This window comes from Salvelinus alpinus, chromosome 33 (genome assembly GCF_045679555.1).
Source record: "Salvelinus alpinus chromosome 33, SLU_Salpinus.1, whole genome shotgun sequence".
Classification (NCBI taxonomy): Eukaryota; Metazoa; Chordata; class Actinopteri; order Salmoniformes; family Salmonidae; genus Salvelinus; species Salvelinus alpinus.
The window spans coordinates 25,121,936-25,149,629 of NC_092118.1; the positions used below are offsets into that span (position 1 = coordinate 25,121,936).

Here is a 27,694-nt window from a genome sequence, read left to right on the forward strand (position 1 = left end):
TGTTTAATGACCTGGTTTAATGAGAGCCATGATGGTCCATGATGACTTCAGCAAAGCCTCATAGAGTGCTTTCCTCACCCATGTCAAACAGACAATCAATTGTTCCCAGCATGCACATCAGAATGAATAAAAGTTTTGAGCGGAGGCGGTTTGCCTTTCAAAGGTGCTCATGTTGTGTCACCATGGGCGCTCCAAACAACCACTTTAAATCTCCATCAGTATCCCTATGCACACAGCAGTCTGCCTCAGGTTCAAATACAGTCAAGCTGTGCTATGTTTATGAATAAACCCATGGGAGAGCCACTCAGTGACATAAGACTCTAAAGGATCCATCTTCTGTGTATCAAAATGTAAAACCTGCTCAACTTTCAACCTCTAAGACAAACGTTCTTGAAGAATCCAGTGGGTATGTTAAAGAGGCTGTCCAAGAGTTCCCCTTTCAAACACCATCATCTTTTTAATACCCTCTCAGATGTTTAGTCTTTCAGCGGTTCTGGACCAGTTCCCGACTGACAAATAATGCCAAAAAGCCCCATCTGTCTGCTCTCCGATTCCACTCTCTAAGCAGAGCTGACTTGTGGACTGGATCTAGTATTCACTATTAAATCATTTGATTGGTACCATATGTAGAAAGAATTTCAGTCATTTCAAGCCTATTGCCCCACTTTAGTTGAATAGGAAAAAAATAAAACCATATACACTGAACAAAAATATAAACACAACATCCAACAATTTCAAAGATTTTACAGAGTTACTGTTAATATAAGGAAATCAGTCAATTGAAATAAATTAATCAGGCTCTAATAAATTGATTTCACATGACTGGGAATACAGATATGTATCTGTTAGTCACAGATACCTTTAAAAAAAGGTAGGGGCGTGGTTAAGAAAACCAGTCAGTATCTGGTGGGACCAACATTTCCCTCATGCTGCGAGACACATCTCCTTCACATAGAGTTGATCAGGCTGTTGATTGTGGCCTGTGGAATGTTGTCCCACTCCTCTTCAGTGGCTGTGCGAAGTTGCTGGATATTGGCAGGAACTGGAAACCGCTGTCATACACATTGATCCAGAGCATCCCAAACATGCTCAATGGGTGACATGTCTGGTGAGTATGCAGGCCATGGAAGAACTGGGACATTTTCAGCTTCCAGGAATTGTGTACAGATCCTTGCGACATGGGGCTGTGCATTATCATGCTGAAACATGAGGTGATGGCGTGACAATGGGCCTCAGGATCTCGTCACGGTATTTCTGTGCACTCAAATTGCCATTGATAAAATGGAATTGTGTTCGATGTCCGTAGCTTACGCCTGCCCATGCCATAACCCCACCGCCACGATGGGACACTCTGTTCACAATGTTGACATCAGCAAACCGCTCACCCTCACAATGCCATACACGCTGTCTGCCATCTGCCCAGTACAGTTGAAACTGAGATTCATCCGTGAAGAGCACACTTCTCCATCGTGCCAGTGGCCATCGAAGGTGAGTATTTAACCACTGAAGTAGGTTATGATGCCGAACTGCAGTCAGGGCAAGACCCTGGTGAGGACGGCGAGCACGCAGATGAGCTTCCCTGAGGTTTCTGACAATTTGTGCAGAAATCCTTCGGATGTGCAAACCCACAGTTTCAACAGCTGTCTGGGTGACTGGTCTCAGATGATCCCGTAGGTGAAGAAGTCGGACGTGGTCTGCGGTTGTGAGGCCGGTTGGACGTATTACCAAATTCTCTAAAACGATGTTGGAGGTAGCTTATGATAAAGACATTAACATTACATTATCTGGCAACAGCTCTGGTGGGCAGGAATGCGTTGTGTGACAGAACTACACATTTTAGAGTGGCCTTTTATTCTCCCAATGCACCTGTGTAATGATCATGCTGTTTAATCAGCTTCTTCATATGCCACACCTGCCATTTCTGGTATCTTTTATTTCAGCTCATGAAATATGGGACCAACACTTACATGTTGCGTTTATAATTTTGTTCAATATAAAATGACATTTTCATATTTTTATAATATTTGTACTTGAGCTTATGTTCTCAAAAGTGAGTACACCTCAAACAACTATTTTACCATAAAGGTGAGTTCCAGACATTTCTAAAACTATGCAACATTACCAGTTATTGTTTATGGCCATCTCATGTAAAACAATTATGTTTGGGTATGTCTATTTTGGCAAAAATCTAAATGTTGCCATATCATTCAACTGGTATTAAAGCTGCCACTTTGCCACATAAAACTAATACTGTATATGTAATAATAGCTCATAATAAATATATAATGAAACATCTTACAGCTTCAATCACACTCTAGGGTTAGGCTATATGATGACTGAATCCAGGGTAAGATCACATCAGGGACAGAATTGCATCCATCATGTTTCCTAAAACAACAGGGGAAAAAACTACAGTAAGACACCACTATAGTATGGGCAGCAGGGGGAGGTGTGCCTCTCTTTGACTGTACAGTACTGTATCCAATCTAAAACTGAGAAACAATGGATCTCTGAGAGTATTTCTTAAACTACATGAAAACCCCAGAATATTTTGATTGCCTTGTGGGTACAGCAGTGGTTCCCAACCTTTTTCTGTTACTGTACCACCAACTGAATTTTACTCTTTATTTATTTTATTTCACCTTTATTTAACCAGGTAGGCCAGTTGAGAACAAGTTCTCATTTACAACTGCGACCTGGCCAAGATAAAGCAAAGCAGTGCGACAAAAACAACAACACAGAGTTACACATAAACAAGCGTACAGTCAATAACGCAATAGAAAGATCTATATACAGTGTGTGCAAATGTAGTAAGGCAATAAATAGGCCATAGTGGCAAAATATTACAATTTAGCATTAACACTGGAGTGATAGATGTGCAGATGATGATGTGCAAGTAGAGATACTGGGGTGCAAAAGAGCAAAAAATAAACAACAATATGGGGATGAGGTAGTTGGGTGGGCTATTTACAGATGGGCTGTGTACAGGTGCAGTGATCAGTAAGCTGCTCTGACAGCTGATGCTTAAAGTTAGTGAGGGAGATATAAGTCTCTAGCTTCAGTGATTTTTGCAATTCGTTCCAGTCATTGGCAGCAGAGAACTGGAAGGAAAGGCAACTAAAGGAGGAGTTGGCTTTGGGGATGACCAGTGAAATATACCTGCTGGAGCGCGTGCTACGGGTGGGTGTTGCTATGGTGACCAGTGAACTGAGATAAGACGGGGCTTTACCTAGCAAGCACTTATAGATGACCTGGAGCCAGTGGGTTTGGCGCCGAATATGAAGCGAGGGCCAGCCAACGAGAGCATACATGTAGCAGTGGTGGGTAGTATATGGGGCTTTGGTGACAAAATGGATGGCACTGTTATAGACTACATCTAATTTGCTGAGTAGAGTGTTTTGTAAATGACACCGCCAAAGTCAAGGATCGGTAGGATGGTCAGTTTTACGAGGGTATGTTTAGCAGCATGAGTGAAGGAGGCTTTGTTGCGAAATCGGAAGCCAATTCTAGATTTAATTTTGGATTGGAGATGCTTAATGTGAGTCTGGAAGGAGAGTTTACAGTCTATCCAGACACCTAGGTATTTGTAGTTGTCCACATATTCTAAGTCAGAACCATCCAGAGTGGTGATGCTAGTTGGGCGGGCGGGTGTGGGCAGCAATCGGTTGAAGAGCATGCATTTAGTTTTACTGGCATTTAAGAGCAGTGTTGTATGGCATTGAAGCTCATCTGGAGGTTTGTTCACACAGAGTCCAAAGAAGGGCCAGAAGTACCACTGAAGTACCCCCTCGTGCATTTTACCAGTAGGCCTATGGTCTCATGAGTTTTTCAAGTACCCCCTGTGGATAGACCAAGTACCCCCAGTGGTCCTAGTACCCCTGGTTGGAAACAACTGAGGTACAGTATATACAGTGATTGCTGATTCACCATGTATCATCCACTATAGACTTGTCATTGGGAGCTCCTAGATGACTATAGTACAGAGCTGAGTTGTGTCCTCTGTTGAATATATAAAACATTTATCATCATCAAGACAGTGGGCATGCGAGTCAAGTAAAGAAATAGAACCACATCTGTGCAAAATTGCAAAATCAACCTCATACTTTTTTCTTAAATGAAGAATTATCATTATAACAACAGTTTACAGGCCAAACTGTAATCATCATATTTACTTAAAAACATTTAATCCAAAATAGACTGATGTTGTTCACCACCAGCAGTAGCAGTCCTGGACCAGCAGAGAGGAACTGGATCTGCCAGTGGCACAAACAGTACAGTAAAGCTTGGGCTCCAAAATGTCAAGACACCCCGGTCCCTGCATACAGTGCCAGTTCCCCTGAATCCTAAATGTTATCTCTACTGCCAGCTGCATGTTCTGATGATACAGTTGAACTGTAGAGCTTTGAACTGAAAACCTGAGGGCTTGGGACCATTACAGTGGCTTGAAGGATGTCCTAGAAGAAAGCAATGCTGTAACTTGCAGTAAACAAAATGGAGAAAGACATAAAACACATTAGTTGGGATGTCGCTTTGTAAAGAAAGCTGAGGCGACTTCAAAACGGAATAGTGGTCATAGCTATTACCATTGCCAATGGCCCATTGAAGTGGTAAAAGAAGATGAATTTCATGAATTATAGATTATGTTCACCATAAATTCAATTCTGTGAAGTGAGGGGGAAGTGCCTTACGTTCCACAGATACAGGTGTAGGAGGTGTGACACATTCCCCCACGAGAGTAGTAGTAGTGCTGGAAGAGGCTGCAACAGAAAAGCACTGACGTGAGGATCACACACAACTACAGATTTAGCAATGAACCCATTGGTAGGACATTATCCTCTTTACCCCTTTACATACAGAACAGAAGAAGATCTTCTCAGAAATTAGATGAAAACATAAACCTCCCACCTTGAAAATCTCAATCTATATTTATGCTTTTATCTTGAGACTGAAAGAGTGATTAGGGTCATGTATAAGTATGCCCAGAATTTTGGCTAACATGGCTAGAAGAAGACATCTCAGTGACTTTGAAAAGAGGGGTCTCAAAGGAGCATAGGGGGGGTCTCAGTCACCAGATCTCAACCCAATAGAGCGGCGCCTGAGACAGCGTTTTCCAACACCATCAACAAAACACCAAATTATGGAATTTCTGATGGAAGAATGGTGGCACATCTTTCCAATTGAGTCCCAGACACTTGTAGAATCTATGCCAAGGCGCATTGAAGCTGTTCTGGAGGCTCGTGGTGGCCCAACGCCCTATTTGCACACTTTTCGTCTGCATTTCCTTTATTTAGGAAGTAACCTGTACATCATACTGTAAACCTGAGCTGTTGGATTTCCTCCTCTCCAGCTTGATAAAAATATCAGCAGAGAGCAGTGTTAATTTGTTAGACATATAAGAGCAACATGGAGAGTTCTACAGAAAGCCAGCATTCTCCAGCTGCAGTAGGAGAGAGGGAGAGGAAAAAGTGAGAGAAAGGAAAAAAGAGAGATAAGAAAGGCAGAAAGCTCAGTCTCTCCTCCCAAAGGAAACCAGGGGAGGCGTCGCTCGTGGAGACGCGGTGCAGTCAATTAGGCAGATAGTGGGGTGGCGAGCGGCGCTGCTATCATAACTCAGATTATTTACACAATTCAGCTACCGAGATGAAAGTTGAATTAAAACAGAAAAAGCTGCCAGTGAGAGAGAAACAGGAAATAGATGCTGCTGAGTGGGTGGTGTCTCCAGATGATCACAGCACCAGAAGCTTTCAAGGAGATGCAGTGGAAGAAAGGATAGACATAAGTGGATGGTTGGAGAAGAATGATTTGTACCCCAAAATGGAACACAAATGTTATCCGTTTTATATTTACTATACTTTAAAAAATTCTGACTATACTACTATAATATATATAAATATTTTGCACACACTGTATATAGACTTTCTATTGTGTTATTGACTGTACGTTTGTTTATTCCATGTGTAACTCTGTGTTGTTGTTTGTGTCGCACTGCTTTGCTTTATCTTGGCCAGGTCGCAGTCGTAAAGGAGAACCTGTTCTCAACTGGCCTACCTGGTTAAATAAAGGTGAACATAAATAAAAATAAATAGCAGGCCTACACCTGCCGACTTCGGTGAGATAGCCTGGTCCTTATTTGGCCTCAAACCTCACTAGCGTCAACCAACAGTGTTTTTATCAGAATAAAATGTGTCTAGAATACTTTAACCACAAACTAAAGTTGGCCGGCGTCCAGACATTTCCAACAAAAACTCATCAGAGATCAGACGAATGCTGGTCAGCTCAAAATGGTTTTCCAAACAGAAGTTCAAACACTTCTGTCCTCTTCCAGACCTGCTGTTTTAAGAAGTCCTCATGTGCTCCTCTAATCATCATACCAGGAGACAGATCAAACACTTCTGTCCTCTTCCAGACCTGCTGTTTTAAGAAGTCCTCATGTGCTCCTCTAATCATCATACCAGGAGACAGATCAAACACTTCTGTCCTCTTCCAGACCTGCTGTTTTAAGAAGTCCTCATGCGTTCCTCTAATCATCATACCAGGAGACAGATCAAACACTTCTGTCCTCTTCCAGACCTGCTGTTTTAAGAAGTCCTCATACGTTCCTCTAATCATCATACCAGGAGACAGATCAAACACTTCTGTCCTCTTCCAGACCTGCTGTTTTAAGAAATCCTCATGTACTCCTCTAATCATCATACCAGGAGACAGATCAAACACTTCTGTCCTCTTCCAGACCTGCTGTTTTAAGAAATCCTCATGTACTCCTCTAATCATCATACCAGGAGACAGATCAAACACTTCTGTCCTCTTCCAGACCTGCTGTTTTAAGAAATCCTCATGTACTCCTCTAATCATCATACCAGGAGACAGATCAAACAGCTCTGTCCTCTTCCAGACCTGCTGTTTTAAGAAATCCTCATGTACTCCTCTAATCATCATACCAGGAGACAGATCAAACAGCTCTGTCCTCTTCCAGACCTGCTGTTTTAAGAAATCCTCATGTACTCCTCTAATCATCATACCAGGAGACCGATCAAACAGCTCTGCATCTCTATCCGCTCTATATTAACATCAGAATGAACGGTATCCAAGGCGATGGGGAAAAACTCCATAGCTGTCTCCCCTCACAGTGGCAACAGAGAATCACATAGATGATTCATAATTGATGAGAATCAACAAGTATGTTTGTGAAAGAAACAAACACAATCATAGCTAATAGGGTGGGTACAACAGTCATTAGTGTTGTTGGAGTGATTGCCCATGTTCATGTTTTATCATAAGACTAAAGTTCTCTACAAAGCCTATCATCTACATCAAAGGGCTGATCCAAAACACTGATCCGAGCCACTCCGCTTGGTTTGATCAACATAATGCAGTCCCGACCTGCTTGCAAACTTGTCAAAACATTTACTAGCAAACTCCGAGTTTCTTACACTGAAAGGAAAGCTCTGAGTAAAGCAACTCAGCAGGAGATCTATTTGAGGCGATGTTTGCCTGATTAGTTATGCCTAATGCAGACGAGGAGGCTAATAATTATTACATTAAACCTCCCACTGCATTCTTGTAATGAATAAAGCTATTGCTGTTCTGGCGAAGGCAGAGAGACTAATATCACTCTGAATCTATCCTATTGCTGCTGTTTGAATAGTTCCACTGAGACATACATGGGTCAGCCATCCTGTGGTCATGTTCACCATAATGCACACCTGTCACAATGTACATGGCACAAAATGTACACATACAGTACATGCATGTTCACAGAGACACACACGTTCACACACACACATGCACACAAAGGAAAAGACTGAGTTGAAAGTCTTGAACTTCACAAAACGAAACTTAACTCAAAGAAGAAGTTCACTTTATTTGAACCAAATCTGTATTTTGGATGTAAATGGCATGTGATAGAAGAGTCCAGACACTTTTTTTTTTTTTTACTTTCCCCAACCAGCGACACACTTCCCCATACTCATTTGTCAGTGGATAGGGCTTAGATAAAACAATGTTATATTCCATTTTGTGCAACTTTTTGTGCGGTTTCCCCTATCCAGCTGTGATATTTCTATGTGTACATAGACACGGAAAAGTATGGCCCGAGTCGCACAAAATGGAATATAACATTGCAGATAAAGTTCAGAATGACACAATTTCATGTTTACAACATCTAAAGACCCGCATCACTATACTGAGAGTGTTGTAATTTCTAACAGGATGTATTTTGATGTTTCATCTAAGCCCTGGCACTGGACAATGATCATGAGGAAGTGTGTCGCTGGTTGGGGTAAGTTTCTCAAAACCAAGTAAAAAAGTGTCTGGACTCTTCTATAACATGCCGTTTACATCCAAAATACAGATTTGGTTCAAATAAAGTGAACTTCTTCTTTAATGTTGTCTTTGCTTTAAACAACACTTTCATCGTTGAGTTAAACCAAGTCGATCCATCTGTCCTCTGGGGTGCCCCCAGGGCACTCTACTGTTGGAACAAACACCATGTGCCAATTCCTCCCTCTTCCACAGATGGTAGGCCAGGAGATGGATTTTCCACCCAGAGCCGGTTCTGCTTGTTTCCATCTTGTTAATATCCCTGTGAGAGGCCGATGCGAGCCAGGATGCCCACTCTGGGGGCTAGCTCTGGAGACTTGGACAAGATAAACATGCTTTGTCGAAGGCAGGGGGACCTTCGGAGCTAGCGAAATAACTTTGCATCTTCCTGAGGAGAGTCTGGGGCTGGGGCTGGGCACAGTGGCTGTCTTGGTAACTATCTGGCATCAGACAGACTGCTGCTGATTAATGCCCAGACCAGCACTGTCCTGCTCTGCGGTCTCTACAGCTGCAACGCTACTGTAGGCTACAGTACATAATGTAGCTCACTGAGGGCCAGTTTCCTGGATACATATTTAGCCTTTGACTAAAAGGCATGTTCATTGTAGATTCTCAGTCCAGGACTAGGCTTAATCTGTGTCCGTGAAGCCAGCCCTAGGATCGTCGACTGACTTTGTTGATCATGGGTCATCATTTGCCTGTGTTGCCTGTGCTCATTCTGGATCAGTAATTAACATTCAGTGCGGTTCCTTTTGTAAAACATCAACATCTCCCTCCTCAACATTTCATGGATGAGGTGTATAAATGTGAGAATGTTATAAACACTTTAAAACGACCGCTGCTTGAACATGATCAATAGTTTTGGCAGCAGTGATGTCCTTTTGTAAAGAGACTACTCACAGTGCCATTTCAGTACCATTTCAGAGTGACAATCTTCACTCCAAGCCATTAGCAGGAGAGTGCCAGGATGCTTGGATTGACTTTATATAATTCCACTACAGCAAATAGTTACTAGCAGCACCCTGTCCTTACGGGCAGCAAATCATTGTAAATTAATAATTTGATTCAATGCAATTCCCACTTCAGAAATGTGTTTATTTTAACTAAATGTATGATATCTGGCAGTTAATTTGTGCCAATTAGAACAATTCCTTGTAAATTACCTGGAAAGTTTCTGGGAAATATGTCTTGAAAATTACCTGGAGTCTTACCTGGTTCAGTCACTGATCATAGTACTTGAACACCCCTAGGTGTTTTTACAGATCCACACAGAGAGCCAGGCCACTATAGTGTGTAGCAGCCAGCTAACTCCATATTTCCTGTGGGATCATTGCACTTGCATTCCCTTGGAAATTCAATTGTTGAGATCAAATTTCATCCTCTCCAGTCTGGGTTGACTAATCTACCGGCTCACATTTGTTGCCTATGTTTTAGACCTAGTGCTTATTTGAGTCATTATGAACCTTGCTTTATTTGAAAGGATTTGAGGGTTAGTTTAAAAGTAGGGGAAAACAGGCCAGCAGGTCATGAGATATGTAGTTGTTCATATGTGAGGGGAGACCTTTCCCCTTCAGATCCATACACGTTGGTCATCAATGTTTTTAGCATAGACTTAAGATTTTGTCATTTTAATAGGATATCTATGGTTTTTACCAAAAGCATTATGATGCATACATTATGAGGCATTTACATGACATCACATAATGAAATGGAAGCAGACAGAATTATGGATAATTTAGTGATTCTACAGGTTCCAAATTGGCCTACAAATGCATAGAATTAGGAATTGGAATACTAATTTAATAGTATCTCTATGCACAAATGAATATATTATATGCATTGTGACAGCACAATATTACCAGGGATACCGACACTCCAAAACACAAAAGCTGGGAAAATAAACATAGCGGAATACAAAGGGGCCATTGGCATGTAAAAGGACAGCTTGCTTCTTTTGAGCCTAAATTTAAGAAAATCTGCACAAAATTATAGGAGGAGATCCTGACGCAGTTTTGTGGCTGAGAGTATTATATAACCTTTTCATTGATGGGTATAGTCAACACAGACAACAGGGATTTATATGGATATATCAACATAGGCCTATTCAGATTTCTCTATCAATATTTCAGTCAGAGGCTTTCAGTATTATTCATGATGTGTTATTCTTTCCTGCTGAATGTAACAAACTATACCGTTGACGCAAATATAATGAAACATTTGACCTTGCTAGAGCAGGTTCAGTAACCTAATGGGACGCAATTCAAAATAAGTAGCTAATATCCTCAATTCAATGAATGGACCACAGGGACGGAATACAATATGACATTTTATTAAATATGTTGGGGAATGGCCTTGTCTCCGAGGGAAGATCCTTTGAGCCAGATGGTGTGATGACAGGTAGCCCTATGCGGGCCTGCTGGCATCAAAACCCCCCTGCTGGGAGAAAGGTGTTCCAGTTACGGGCCTTATACGGTTATTATAGCTGGTGGGGAGGTAGAGTTGTCTGAAACTTTTTAGAACATGGTTAAGGTTGATTCAGTGGTAATCAGTGATGTGTTGTGTTGGATTTACTTACTTACTTTATTGTCCCCATGGGGAAATTTTGTTGCAGTGTCATGTACACATTTAAAGTGGCGTTAAATACAAAACAAGATTGACAATACAACTTTCAATAACAGTCACGCACCAATAAATAAAATACAATTTAAAATTTAAAATTTAAAAAAGACTAGCCTGCTGACCTTACGGGGTCAATGGGAACATTTGCCCGAGCTATTTAAGAGGGATATCACACCTGGCACAAATGATTGTCTCGTTCTATTTTTCCTGCTGAGGGGTGCCCTATACCTGCGCCCAGAGGGGAGTAATTCAAAGTCCAGGTACAGGGGGTGACTTGGGTCTAAAATGATTTTGTGGGCCTTACGGAGGGCCCTGACCTTAAAAATCTCATCCAGGCCTGTCTGTTTGACTCCAAGTACCTTGCTTGCTTGCTGTGGATTTGACCCAAACGTAACGCTTTGTATTCAGGACGTAAAGTTAATTTCTTTTCCACATTTTTTGCAGTTTCACTAGTGCCTTATTGCAAACAGGATTCATGTTTTGGAATATTTTATATTCTGTACAGGCTTCCTTCTTTTCACTCTGCCTATTAGCTTATTGCTGTGGAGTAACTACAGTGTTGTTGATCCATTCTCAGTTTTCTCCTATCACAGCCATTCTACTCTGTAACTGTTTCAAAGTCACCATTGGCCTCACGGTAAAACACAGATTCAACCACAAAGATCAGGGAGGTATTCCTTTTGAATACCTCCCTGATCTTTGTGGTTGAATCTGTGTTTGAAATTCACTGCTCGACTGAGGGACCTAACAGATAATTGCATGTGTAGGGTACACAGATGAGGTAGTCATTCAGAAATCATGTTAAGCACTATTATTGCACACAGAGTGCGCCCATGCAACTTATGTGACTTGTTAAGCACATTTTTACTCCTGAACGTATTTAGGCTTTCCATAACAAAGGGGTTAAATATTGATTGACTCAAGACATTTCAGCTTTTCATTTTTTATTAATTTGTAAAAATGTTTAAACCCTTTGACAAGATGGGATATTGTGTGTAGTCCAGTGACACACAACTTGAACTTTGAATTCCTGTATTTAGTTAAAGTGAGCATTCAGACCAGCCTTACTAATTGAGCTTTCGTAAACTACATTACATGTGGTAATACCTTCTGTGGTCCAACATCATTGATGACTGCCTTCAGCTCATCTGTAATGTAGAGACCGGTGTGTCTGTTGTCCCTTGTGTCTGTGCTCTTGTGGAATACTGGTTGAGGGGTGGAGATGATGTAGTTTAATTATTCCTTGCCCACAAACATTTGACCACCCATCAGAGGTGATTGTAATAAGGTCTGCTTTCTCTATTATTTGCTTGACCTTCACTTGAACTCTGTTGAACTCTGCATCCAGCAAATGAGTAGATAAAGCATGTCTGGTTGGAGGGGTGTATGCTGGGCGAAGAACATTCAGAAATCTTTTCCAATACCCATTGCCAGTTGCATACACAGCTCGAGCAAGACATTCATCAGCATTTCTCTGACTATGTTTCCTGTAAAGATTAGGATTTTTTTTTTATTTTTTTTTAACTACAAATACAATTCCATGTACAGATAAATAGTTAAGCAGTTAGATTAAACAACTCCTTTGTAAGATAACAGTTTTAAAATGAAATGTATGGAAACAGGTGAATTAACACTCTTCAGTTATCAGGCTCAAGCAAGCTAAAACCCACATGGTAACAATTTGTAAGTCGCTCTGGATAAGAGCGTCTGCTAAATGACTTAAATGTAATGTAAATGTAAATGGTAAAGAGATCAATGGAACACAGACATAGGCATAGAAAAAGACAATGATATGAACATGTATTGGGGTTGACATCCATACCAGCATTATACTCCGATTTTGACCCCAATGAGGAGATTCTTGATCCATCCCTCACGAGGGGACGCATGTGTGGCGTTTCCATGCCGTTTCCATTATTTTGGTCAAGTTTGATTAATCTCTACTGCATGTATAAGAATGCTTCTGATTCTAGAATGTAAATGCTATCCATTCCAAAGCTGTTCTGAAGTCTTTAGTGACAGCGTGACTCGTTGGAATGCTGCAGAAAGACCTTGACCTTCATCCATTACACTCTGAATCACATACAGTCATTAGTATGCATCACAAGTACCAGGAATATAATACAGGCTAAGCCAATTAATCTACTCATCTGGTGACCAGAATGGACATAATTTATGCCCTGAAAAGTGACTAAAGGAAACATGAGGGGACCAAATGTTTGTCCATTTTCTAATACTCTGTTTGGACTCACACGTAATTAAAAAAGAAAAACCGGCCAAAGTGGTGCAAATATGGCAGATGGTTTGGAAAAAGATCAAGATAGTCAGTGCAATCTGGACAGAGCAGAAATCCTGATCAAAGCCCTCTTTGCAACGTCAGGTTAAGCAACAGTCACATCCATAACCCAGGACAGCTGTTTATTACGGAGGGGATTTGGTTTATGGGACAAGCACTCATATTTCATCTGGATTTATTCTGTCAGTTAAAAAAAATTGATTGTGCTAAATCCACTCAGTTTAGCTGCTAAATCATTTAAATTATTATGCAACTACTTCTCAGCAGAGGTCGCTTATGACGGAGGGATTCTGAGTGTTCAGACAGGTCTTTCATTACAAACAACCACACCTTCAACCGACCTTCAGAGTTAATACTTCAGACAGATAAAGAATACAGTACCGTGTTGCCTTTTATTGCCACTGTGTCAGCCACAATTCTATTGGCATGGAGACATTTGATCTAAATCGATTAGAGAGGATTGCTGCTATTTCCTATGTTTTGTGACAGTTATAGAAATCACACATTTCATCGTTAGTCTAAGTAGCTACAGCACAACCAACTCAGGATCCTCTCATCTTCTATCACTTGGTATTTGGCTGCAGGGGGGAACATTGTCTTTGTCTGGGAACAGAAACATCCAACAGATTACTCTAGTTGACTAGTTTGGCTTTCTCTGTGCATCTCCAGCAGACTGGTCTGGTCTACTATCTATCCCATGGACCAACCCAAAGGGGGGCAGCCATACAGACAGACTAGACTCCAGGGCCCAGACTCACAAAACCTTCTTGAGAAGAAATTCATTTTAAGTGCCCTTTTTTTCCTTAACTGTATACTTAAGAAGAAACATACGAAAAGGTGTTATAACTCAATACATTCCGCCATGTCCTGGTTGCTAAAATTCTAATAGTTCGCCTAATTTCAATTTATGTGACAAAACAAGGAAATATAGTGTAGAGAATCATTGTACCATCTAAACCATTGTGAAATACATTTTACATAACCCAAAATATTGTATTTTCAGCTGTTTGAAGCTGGTGTACAGAACCGAAAGTAAAAGACACAAAAACTAAACTTAAACACTGGAAGCATAGAATTTTCGCACATAGAACAGATATACCGCTTCTTAGTCTTGCGTTCAATGATAATGACAGATCTATAACTACATTTCTATGTGAATTTTGTCGGGTCGCCCAAAAAGTAACATATTGCAGCTTTAAGTTTCTTCCTAGAAAATAGTTAAAGAAGAAATTACATTCTTGAAAATAAAGTTATTGGATTTGTTTTTGGATTCCAAGACCCTTGTCTTAAACTCATAGAAGTGAGAAAATAAGCTCATGAAAGCTATTGAACATGTTTAATTAACTCACAAACGTCTGAAAGTTTCAGTATTGATTGCTTTAAATCCCCCCCCCCCCCCCCCCCAAAATGTACACCAGTAATCTCAGAAAGAAATATGCTCTTGTAAGCGAAAAAGTACATTTAGTGTGGACTGCACTATCACGCACTGTTTTTTTAATCTGCAACACATCCACAACAAGTCCGTTTGGTGGAAACACACTGGTGGGAAATTGTGCATATTTATTCTAGAATAGTTGTCTCTCTCTCTCTCATTTTCTTGTTCCTTCTCTCCCCCTCCCCTCTCTCTCCCCCCCACAATTTTTTTATGAACATTGCAAATACACAGGGAGATCATTCCAATTAGTGAACTGGAGGCCATCCAGCACCTTCATCTGTATTTCACAGGCCTGCTCCCAACTCTAATTACACACAAATATTCACTCTAAAGGGCCCCTTTACCAGACATCCTCATGTTCACACAAACAGCAATTAAACCCAGTAAAGGATAGAAGATTAAAAGAAAGGGAGCTGGTCACCCACTCCTTTTACTCTAATGACTGAGAGCAATTTGTTGAAAAGTTGAGCTGAGAGTATCAGAGGTATTGTTTACAGCCAAAGAAATTGGAACGATTACTCAAGAAGGCTAGAGAGCTGTGCTGGGTCATAAATAACCATAAGGTGAACACGTAGAGAACGAGGTTAGACAGGCAGATTAATGTGAATAAAGAACCCTACGTATCAGCCATAAAAACAAGTTTGGTTTTAATAGTGCTTTTAATGCAGAGAAAGGCCCATCAATAGATATTGGCTGTAAATGCTGCGTGTGACCAGGTTGTGGAGTTACTGCTGTGCTATGTGGAAGTAAATACCTACAATGTGTCTACAATGATATTAAAATAATGATCAGTTTATCCTTAGGTCTGTGCATTTCTTAGAATGTACTATATTAAAGCCTCAGATCTAACTGTGCCTTTTATTTCATCTGGAGGGCATCATTACCAGGTGAGCCTTATTCCCTGATCGATAGCTAGCTGCTCCTATGATGCGAACAACCCGTTCATTACCCATTCACAGGCTCTGATGTTTGAGACTGTCGCTTTTCTATGGGCCTCTTATTTCTACAGTCAGAATTGTAATTACATCAACGTGACATCACTAGGAAAAGCCACATGGAACACATGTAGCTACCCAGTGGACAAGACTGGTGGAAATTATGTAATTACAATCAGATTACAACGGTATTAAACTGGTTGTTATGACATCAGCTTTGCCCACTGGGTAGTACCATGTCATCTACTTTTTCTATACAGGATCAGTGGGGTGCTTCTGAATGTCAGGATGAGAATGGATGAAGGTTTTGTCATTTGACAGGTGACTCGCTTTGAAAAGGTCAGAATTGTAACAATACAATAATTACACTTCTTGTAGATATCATAAAACCCAAGGAAAATCTATGATGAGGCAACAGGACAGAACACACAGAGAGAGAGAGAGAGAATCCCTCACATCCCTCAACTAATCCTATTAGGAGATATTGCGAGGCAGATTAGGATTTTCAGAACGTATAATCTATTTCACAAAACTAAATACTTCAAAGTTTGTGGAAAACACAAAATGTTCATTTTAGTCACCAGTTATATGGGTATGAGAAAAAGAATCACTTGAAACTTGAAAGTGCATCTCCAGGACTCCTTGAGCTATACTTCAGAGGAGAACACGAAACTCTGTCATTTCTTTCTGCTTTTCAATTACAGATTAAGAAACAAGGCTTATCAGTTTCATAGATCATTTACACAGAGCTAAAAAAAAAAAGTATTGTCTTCCAAATATTGTTTTTAAAAATGCAGTTTTATGAGCTCAATATTTCTACATAACCATTTCCATTCTGCAGTATTACATAAAGTAAAGCCCAAGCACGGATAGGAGATCTTATTATACAATTTATGTAATACAACTAATTATAAATCAGCTAAATACAATTTGAGGGCAACTCAAAGTGAACAGAAGAGAGGGAGAATCTTATCTCAGGGGTAAAGCCAGAGGAATATAGATGTAGTTAATGTGGAATGAGTGTGGGGGCGGAACCCCTTCAGTACTACAGCCTAGCACAGAACAGAACAGAAACCCTCAGACATTCCCATTAATCATCAAAGCCCAACACACTCCGTTCAGCTCGCTATCTAATACAGTATAAGGCCCCATACGACAAGTTCTCAAAGGATAACTTCTTAGTGAAGCCTATCACATATGTGACTCTGCATGACAGGTATTCAGTGTATAGGTGTAACGAGATCAGTGTGCTGCTAACAGCTAATCTTCCTCCACTGTCCGACTGCCCCATACTAGGCTGGAACCACTGATCCTCTGCTTCGCAACACATTTGACCTCCTTCCTTGACAACGTTCCAACGTGCTGAGCCACCCAAAAGGTACCAACTGGATGGCTCCATCCGCGACATTTCAAGCTAGCTGTGGCGTGAGCTTACGGTACATTTCCACTACCATCACATAGGCACACACTATAGCTTGCTATCTCAAAGGAGCATATAACCTCTGGGCAAAGCCTGGCACACTGATTTTAGCTCGCTTAGGGTTAGGGACCCCTCCATGTGACCCCACAAAACAAGTACTTCTAAGAACCAACAACTCTAGTGATGGTCCACACCTGCATGTAAGGAAGAACATTGTAACCTACAAAAAAGTAAAATGTGACTTCCATGCATGGGTGCATATGGAGTGCATAACTTATCCTGTAAAAACATGTTTTCAGGTTTACAGCAATCTAATACATGACTTAAACACTTCTAAAACACTTTGAAACACACTGATCACAAACAAGCCTGTTTCTCGAAGGCTGCAGTGCAGACTTAAAGCGAGAGAACGGGGGAGGAAGGGGTGAGGGGAGTAGTATGGCTTCTGACTGGGAAATCATGTGGCCCGTCTTATCTCACCACCCACCCTCACCATCATTACAGAGGCTCCATTTCTGATGACACCCACCACCCAAGGGCGCAACGCAATGCCACACTGATCAGCCTTTTGAATGCCCTTGCTGGCTGGCATGATTTTACTTTCCTGCGGACCTCCAGATGCAGGATCTTAATTTGATCACTTTAGTTGCTTCGTGATTTACATAAATTCACTGAAAACCTACACTAACACAGTTAAAAATAACAGTATTGCACTTTTTATGTAGCCAACATTTGGCTAGCTAATAATAGCCTAACCACCGATCAAACTATATTATGGACTAAACCTTAAAATCCTGTTGCTGCAGGATTATATATTATATATATATATATATATATATATAATCCTGGGTATCCTATATATATATATCCTATATATATATATATATATATATATATACCTAGGTCAAATAAAGGTCCTACATCTGTATCAGTAAGTGCCGTGGCAGGCCACAAATCAAAAGAAAAGCCACGACTTGTTATCTTCTTGCAGCTTTTCCCGGCCTTTACTGTTGGAGCCATATCTCCCTGCGCTTTGAAGTCGGAGCCACTGGCAATGTCTCAAGCGCTGCTGCCATCAAGCGAGCGCCTCTTCATTAAATCCTCGAGCTGCTTCTAATTACTCAGTGTGATGGAAGCGCCTGGCTGGGTAGAGAACAATGTGCATGACACAATTGCCAAACACCATGAAGATGGGCACACCGACCAGTGACCACAGAAGATATAGAACGTGCTACATTTCAATCAAATTCACAAGATCATCTTTAGTGCATGATCAACCTTCATTAGAAAAATTGGCATATCATAGCTATAGAGCTCATGGAGATTCTTGAAGGTTGGATTACATAAATTGCTTTTCAGACCATTCAAGTTAATATTCATGACTGCTGCCACTATACACACAGTAGTCTGTCTAATTAATGCAAGAGAGTGATTTTACTTGCCTGATGTCAGAACCACGGCTGACTGAATGCTTCCCATCAAGTTTGAGTTACAGCAATGAATTCTGGGATGGAACTGAGCAGAGCCTTTCATCCCGAAACTCTCTGTTCCCCTGTCACCTGCACCGTTTCCCAGCCACTCTATTTATAACTTGTAACCATAACAACTGCTGTATTCCTTGGTTAATCTGAGAGAATTCCTGTCACTATGTGTCTTTTGTTCCCGGGGGAACAAGCTCACCTTGTTACATGTTTACAGAGCGTTCTTCAGCATTGTCAAAAGACAACGAGAAGGAAACATTTTAAATATAATTATACTTTATACAAGATAAACTCTTAGCAGGATTCCAAGATTGTAATATTTGTTATCAAGAGGCTGAAATCACGTGTACGGTAGAACGGTTTTTATTCTGCACGATGAATAAAACGACAGGGCTATAGGGTGGATGGGAAAATAATAGTAGAATGCACAATTTGACATTTTTACATTTGTAGTGCATGTGCAGTTTTCCTCTTATGTCAGTCACTGAAATACCTTAGTTTGAGCTATTAATAACCATTCATTCAATTTCCTGTAGATCAACTATCCTAGTATGTCAGCCAACGTTTTTTAGCTAGGTACGTAAGTACAGATGTAGGATCTTAATTTAATCAATGTAAAACTTGTAGTGTATTTGATATTTAAAAAGGCTTCTGAAGTTTGCAATTTCCACTTTGAAATTTCAGACTTGAATGTATCAACGCCTACAAAAATGTCAATGAGTTATTATCCACATAATAATTCACATTTCCTGTTGCACCAGGATTATTTTCCTTCTGTAGCAAACTGCCTCAAATTAAGATCCTACATGTGTAAGTTAACTAGCTATCTAAACCTTGTAGTTTGCATGGACAGATTACGTATAAAGGTGTTTTTTATTTTGTTGTAATGTTCAAGAGCATGTTGTGTCTCGACCGATGGTGGGCAAAACACAAAAACCTCAGAAGAACAGGGTCTAAGCTATAACATATGAGAATATGAAAATAATCTGAGTACACGTTTTTAGATAATTGACGTTTGAGGTTAAAACACTTCAATTTTGCAAAAAAAACATTTATTTCAAGAAATTCTAAAATAGTTTGACAACCCTGTTTGTAAGCTTTAAATTATATAAATCTCAACCATTAATGTGTTCCAGTATTGAAGACATGGATGTCTCAGTGTATGGTGAAGTATGCAGAATAGGTCAACACTGAGCACCTTTGTCTTTTGAATGTGTTGGCATTCAGGTCCAAAAAGTCCCTTTCTGAGCATTTCTACAATGGACAAATATGTATGTAAGGTTTTGTTCAAATTGAATGGGGTGCTGTCAAAAAAATGGGGGGGGGGGGGGTGGCATGGGGGTGAAGCATCGCAAGTTTAAGGCCATGTTTAGCCATTATTCTCTCTCTTACGTCTGGTCTTCACAAGAGATGGTCACACAGCCTCATTCCAACTTGGTTCTGATCTGATATTTGATCTGATAACGCAGAAGGAGTGATAATCCTTCTGTGGGGAGTTTAGGGACCAAAACAATTTATTCTCCAGCCAATGAGATTGATCAAAACTAAATTAACAAATACAGTATATATTTGTTTTGTGTTACAACAGAGCGGGATTAAAAATGATTATCAGAATCCTATTATTTATTAATTTTCTCTTGACCTTGTTAAAATGCAATTTGGAGCGCCTTAAAAGATTATGACGAGATGAGTCACATACGAGTGCTTAGTAGAAAGACATGGTAGAGCATAATGGTCCATTGAGAGTGAAGGACATGAGGATGATGTCCTGAAAATAACTTTCCAATCCCTTTCAATGGCTTTCCAAGGTTGTGTGAATATTTCAAAAGTACTCTTACAGAGTCTTGTGTCCAAACATCCTGTTTTCCTCATTAGCATGCAATGTCAAATGGATATTTATTTGTATTGTGCATTTCCTAAAGCTATTGCCTGGGAAGGAGAGACCAATGTGAGTTATTCATTAACGTACACACGCTTTGTCCTTCCATCTCCCTGGTGATCTAAACAGCAGTGGACAACTTTCACTAAATTCACAAGGCCTTTATTTAATAAGAGCAAAAATCCCTTCAAGGCCACCTGGGCTGTCCAGCTGAGGGGAAGAGGAGAGAGGATAGCTCTATGGTGGGTTAGCCTCTCTACCCTTATGCATGGAGAAAGGAGAGAGGATAGCTCTATGGTGGGTTAACCTCTCTACCCTTATGCATGGAGAAATGAGAGAGGATAGCTCTATGGTGGGTTAGCCTCTCTACCTGTAGGAATGGAGAAAGGAGAGAGGATAGCTCTATGGTGAGTTAGCCTCTACCTTTAGGCATGGAGAAAGGAGAGAGGATAGCTCTATGGTAGGTTAGCCTCTCTACCCTTAGGCATGGAGAAATGAGAGAGGATAGGTCTATGGTGAGTTAGCCTCTACCTTTAGGCATGGAGAAAGGAGAGAGGATAGCTCTATGGTGGGTTAGCCTCTCTACCCGTAGGAATGGAGAAAGGAGAGAGGATAGCTCTATGGTGAGTTAGCCTCTCTACCCTTAGGAATGGAGAAAGGAGGGAGGATAGCTCTATGGTGAGTTAGCCTCTACCTTTAGGCATGGAGAAAGGTGAGAGGATTGCTCTATGGTAGGTTAGCCTCTCTCTCTCTCTACCTCCAGGCTCATGCTGCCTCCCTAACTGGAGATCTGACACCTGTCCTTTCTTTGAGACAGAAGTGGTCTAACAGCAGCAGTATGAGAGAGAGACCTATTCTACTTAAGCTCTGCCTCATTCTCCCCTTTTTCTTTCATTCTAGAAGTATTTATCACTGCTATGAATAAGCACAGGGGTACTTATGCTGCAGTTTAGCTTCTCAGTGAAAGCAAGACCAAAATCTATTAAGTGTAGATTTTAGTAATAAAAGCCCAGAATAGCAGGGTTGTTTTCCCCTGAGAGAATCAATACCCTGAAATATTAGTTTTTTCAACTCTAAGCTTAAAACCCAGATATGTGTCTGTATACCAGTATTTAGGTTAGTATAGTTCTATGATACAAAACATATAACTGAAACTTTTCTTAGTTTGAAAATATTCCGATGGACAACATTCAGTAAATCAAGTCGTCTTATTGGCTTTGCATACCATCTGCTAGCACTGTGAGTACCTGACAAAAAGTGAATGACACAATTAATTAAATGTAAAAAGTAGATAAAGTAATCTTAAAAGTTAATCAACCTCACAATTAAAAAGTTTCTGACAACATCACTAACTAATCCTTTGTAAAAAAAAAAACTAAACTGCTTAGCTAGCTGACAAAAAGCAACAGAATCTTCCCCCGTAGTTTGTACTGCAATGAGAGTGCTCAACTCTTATCCTATCTTCATTGTCTTTCAGCTCCAGCTCTTCTGCCCTTCACCTCCCATCATGCATCTCTTCCTACGCCCCCGGGCTGCCTCCTGACCGTGATCACCAACCTCATGACATCCCTCCCTGAGCCAGACCCTGACACGCATCATCACCCTACTGCCACCACACACACCACAGAGGAGCTGTGCTCTATTACTGTGTCCCCTACACGCCATTCACCTCTTCCTAAATCACTGTTCTGTGGAGAGATAAATACACCAGAGGAGGCTGGTGGGAGGAGCTATAGGAGTACAAACTCATTGTAATGGATAGAATAAATGGAACAGAGTCAAACATGTGGTTTCCATATGTTTGATGTGTTTTATACCGTTCCATTCATTCCATTCCAGCCATTACAATGCCACTGCATAGATACTGGAAGGCGGGTTTGATTTGAAGATGGATAACATGTCACTAATCAAACTCAAACTTCAGGCAAGGACACCAGCACTGTCTGCACAGGGGGAATCCAATTTAGGGGTAATAGTTATTCAAAACCATCCTTCATAACAGTACTGAAATAAATAATTACTTTCAAAATAATTACATTTGCAGTGTTGTTGGCTGTTAAGAGCCTCTGGCTGTGATCACTCACTGCAACAAAACTCAATTAATAAAATTGCTCACTAATCCTGACAGATTGAATCCCAATGGATAATACACCTCCCGCCACTCCCCACCATGCAAAAACTATATTAAAACATATTCATTCATTACTTACAATGAATACTTTATTATCTTGTTAATTAATTACAGTATCTAGGCCTCTATAAAAAGGTTTTCAAAATTGCAGAGTGCTGTTTGTTTGTCGATGATGCAGAAATATTGCAATCATTATCCTTGTGGAGGATTCTATAGGCTACTTCTGTAACATTAGCCTGTGAATGCAGCGGTGGACTCTGTAATAACTCCAGAGGTTTTTGTGTAGAAGGTGGAGGCCAGATGGGGTGGGGGAGGAGGTATGTGAGAGTGGGTGATGGTGTGTGGACACTCTGTGAGTGTTGGGTCACTGGCTCTTTCCCTCTGTCACTGAGCATTCCTCAGTGATAGAGCCTTGCGTGACCTCTCTGCCAGCCCTGCAGCCAAAGCAGCCTTGCCTTAATGTGTTCAGACACAATACCTCCTCCTTCTCCACTACCTGCACCTGTTCTGTCAGATCCTCTCTCCGTACTGATTAGTGCACAGACATTAGAGAAGCATCCCCCATGTAAAGCGAATATGATGATGTCATGGAGGCTGAGAGTGAGACTGATGAGAGGACTAGGATGCTAGGAGTACCGTCAGCAGAGCCAGTGTCTCATATAAACATCACAGACCCTCAAGCCAAAGTACTCAGGAGAAGCTGTTGCTGTCCCCAGCCAGACAAAACAGTGGACAGGTAGATGGGCATAGTGCTAGGAAAGTGATTTGGTCACAGGAACAATCATATTTTTACATACTCCAGCACACACACCCACACACACAGCCCAGACTGACTGGAATCTCCAAGAATAATGCCAGAAAGAAAAGCAGGTCAGTCTCACAGCAGTGAGATGAGACTGAGTGGTCTGGTCAGCAGTGCAGTCAGACAGGATACTTATACAAACAACTATGTACTATAAATTCCAATTTGTGTTCTGCAGCAGCTCAAACTCAGCCCAGGGTTGCGTCCAAAATGGTACATTGTTCCTTATATAGTGTACTACATTTGACAAGGGTACATAGCACTATATAGGGAATAGGGTGCCATTTTGGACACAGACCTGGCATTTCTATCTCTTTTCCGTTGACAGCGTCCAGAGTCTGAAGAATCCCATCAAGATGGAACACAAAGCACCACGGCTTATCTCAGTTTGCTTTTAGGGGCCAAATAGATTTCAGTGAACTGGTGTAGGGATGGGCAGTAGGGAGGGAAGTAGGATGTCTTATCAGCAGTGCTGTGAATGTAATTCAGCCAGAGGAACACACCTTGATAGATCAGGAACATACTGGTTTACCATCACCTTTAAGAGCAGACAGTACAGTACAGTGCAAAGGCCAAACCCTCTGGTCAAACAATAGAATTTCTTAACAGTGTATTGTCACACTAAGATGTGTTTCAAGTATTGTATTTCACAGTACATGGTACTGTACACACAGTGACATATACAGACAACATGTATTCTCACCTCTTCATTTCATATTCTTTCTGTCCATGTCTCACATGCTTCATTATCTGAAGAGAAATTACAACAGCACTTGTACTTGTGAGTCCTTGTGATAAGATAAGTGTCATCTACTCAAGTCCAAACAAACTCACTGTCTGACAGAAAGGAAAATTATGCTTCAGGGACAAGGGGGATTATTCACAATTGAAGGCGATTTGAACAGTTAAGAGCCCCTTATTCAAACTCATGGAGTAAGCATCTTAGCCAAGATAATAGCAAGTTATAATAGGAACTGTGGGTCAAGATAACACTTGGTATGATGTGGCAGTGCAATGTGTACTGCTGTACAACTGGTATAGTTAGTTCTCAGGCATTTTACCTTCCAAATGGGAGAAATAAATGTGACTCCATATACTCTATTTGCCAGGGACTAGACAAAATGCTACAAGCCTGTACCGTAGAGACTGTCAAGACCAATACTATGTGTGCCACTCTAACTCAAGCCCTCAAGACATCATGAGGAATGAAGACGAACACAAATTACCGATGTGTACTTGTAGTCTCAGTAGACACGAAATTCAATATCAGCTCAATTGTTTTGTTTCATTTGAAAGTTGGAAATGTTGTGTTGTCCCCTCTGACATAGTCTGCAGTGTAACACAGCTAAAAGGTTACAGTGTTTCAGTTCAATAGAAACACGTTTCACTAAATGCCTCAGCCGGGTAGCAGAAAGAAACACTAGCCATGCACATGCACAGAACAAGAGAACAAATCTGCAGTCCACGTACTCAGGGTTATGCTTTGGAAAACTATAACACATTGTAGCGATCCGCACAGACAGCTGTGTGTTATGTGTTATGCTGTTCGTTGGCTTTGTTGTACTTACCAGTACCCAGTGTTCGCAGGGTCCGACATGCCAGTCAACCTGCTATCTGCCAACCACAGAATGCCATGTTTAGCCATTGTTCTCTCTCTTTTACGTCTGGTCTTCACAAGAGAAGGTCACGGTAGTTTTATAGGGGTATCCTTCATTTATTTGGCGTGGGCTACGGCCGAACAGTAGCCTGTGTGAAGTTGGGTTAATAAACCGTAAATTCGTAAACTCAAACCTCTGTCTGGACAATTGTTCCTTTATGATCTAGCCACGTCATTACAATATGTTTCTTACTGGACATTTTCAGATAGTACCTCCCTGCTTCACTCTGTTTTCTTCCATTTCGTGCCTACTGAACACAACCTATCTGTGATATGGTACTATAATAATCTAGGGCAAGCACTGCAATGATCTGAAAAGGGCCAGTTTTATTTGGCCGTCTGACACAGCCAGCCAGATCTCTCCATAGACTCCACAACACTGACGGACCAGCCTCTGGAGAAACTTTTGATTTCAATTTGAGCCGGGGCCACGGAACGAGGACATCACATCATAGAACAGGGAGTCAGGGAGGGACGTGACCGGAGGCGTCAAAGAGGCTCAGGTGCTGGAAACAGAAATTTAATGACGTCCCAGGAGGAAGACAGTGCTCAGGAAGGCTGACCCTGTCAAGTCCAACTGAAGCCAGTCACCTTGGCAGAGCAGGCAGAGCAGGCAGAGCAGAGCAGCATACTAGTACATGCAAATGTGTTTTCTTCCACCCTACTCACACTTTGACATTTTCATCCCAGTAAATAATTTGCCTCATTAAACAGTTATGCCAGTAAAGGAAGGAAGTTTATTGCTTAATTATGCACAAACATTTTGGCTGCCTTCAGGTGTCCAAAAGGATAAAAGACAGGGAAGATTATACAAAGAAAACTCTAACTTTATTAAAAAAATGATGTTGACATGCGGCAGCGCTCTTATCATTGAGCTGTAGTAGCTTCTTCTATGATGACAAATGACATCATCAGAGCGAGCAGTGGAATGGGAAAACAACAGTGAAGGACACTGCAGCCAAACGTGTCACCGAATCCTCCTAGCTCCATCCATATTGACTTAGTGCAAGAGCTCCAAGTGGAAGTGGGACGACGTCACATCTGGATCCTGTTATAATACACTACATCAAGTTAATACAGTGTCAGTATTCCCAAGCCCAGAGCCTTTAACATCTTTCTGCACACCGCCCTCTCATCAAGCAGGACCAAGGATCAAACGGCTGCACAGCCCTCCTCTAGTCAGATTGATAAGACTGGGGAGGCCTTGGGACAGAGCGCACATCTTCATCCCTCAGCTGGAGACAGAATATAGGGTCTCCAGAGTAAAACATCCTCCCTGTTGGCCAATAGATGGGATATCAGTGCATTTTGTTACATTGTTCAATTTCAACAGTGATATCTTGGTTTCACCTGAATAACCTGCATGGTAGACACACTGAATGTCCAAATGCTGTATGTCATGTGAATATTAAAAGAAGACCTGTGCCGTTCCTTCTTTAAAAAAATCATATTGCTCTGTTACACATTGTTTTAACATTCATGACTAGAAGAGTAGTATACAATAATTCACATTGCATTCCAAGACTATAACTGTATAATTAATATTACAGTATAGGGGCAAGGAAGCTGATTAACTGCTTCGAGTTAGTTATATTTAGTTGTTTACCCAGAATGCTCAATCGCGTTTGTTCTCTGTGAAACTTAATGTTCAATTAAACAGACAGGCAGATTTAGGCTAACTAAATAATTAAGTGGAAATATTACACATTTCTAATATGGTTATTTAATTAAGTAAGATGCAACAAGAGAGACCAATTCAGAGAGGGGGCATATTATTGTGGCCCTGGTGGCACAAAATCAAAGGTCTGACTGCACAGAGATACACACTCACACTTAACAAATATTGTGGTTAAACTCAAATATACTAATTGATCAAAAAAAACATTTTTCGATTAGTTGATTAGTAGGACTGGTGGAGTTATGTCACACATGCAGCTAACACAGACATATGGAAATGTCTGCTCTATCCAGAATTACAACCAACTAATTGCAGCATTACCACAAAAATGGAAGAGACAAGTAGAAGGGGGAAAAAGTAAGGAACTTGTCTGTTGCCCCTGCATTAAAGACCATAAATGGTTAAAGAAAATTGTGATGAATAAAAACATATACCAATTTAATTTAAGGACCAAACAATTGACAGCTGTGCCATATAAATTGCAAAATAGTTGGGAAAATATTTTTTGAATTGAATTGAATTGATATGCAAAACAATGCCGGATTTAAAACTTCACATTTTTCAATTTAAATTATTATACAAAATTCTTGCAACCAATAGAATGTCATATATATGGGGGATACAATCTTCCCAGCTCTGCAGATTCTGCTGTGAGGAGGCAGAGTCATTGGATCATTTATTTTGGTACTGTCCATCTGTGGCTTGTTTTTGGTCACAGGTCCAGGAATGGCTGAAGAACTGCAACATTTGCCTAGAACTAACGCTACAGATAGCAATACTGGGTGATTTGAAAAGCCATAGTCAATCAATCAATAATATAGTAATTATTTTAGCAAAAATGTTTATCTTTAATTTAATATCTGTAGAAAGTATGAGAATATAAAGGTTCAGTACTTTTGTGAAGCATCACAGCACAGTTGAAAAAGATATGGCAAATAGAAATCCAAAATGGATGATGTTAAGAGATAGATGGGAGGGGTTGAATGGAGCTGAAGGGTGGGACTAATAACAACAAGATAACCAATGTAAAACATACAGGGTC

General features: G+C 40.7%; 1 long non-coding RNA gene across 1 annotated transcript in view; it reads left to right on the forward strand.

Moving 5' to 3' along the window:
• The window catches only part of LOC139563268 (uncharacterized), a 28,041-nt gene extending 5,381 nt beyond the window's left edge, over nucleotides 1-22,660 (forward strand). The window contains exon 2 of the long non-coding RNA XR_011672521.1: nucleotides 21,862-22,660. This is a non-coding gene — a long non-coding RNA (uncharacterized lncRNA). The remainder of the gene's footprint in view (nucleotides 1-21,861) is intronic.
• Nucleotides 22,661-27,694: the final 5,034 nt, after the last annotated feature.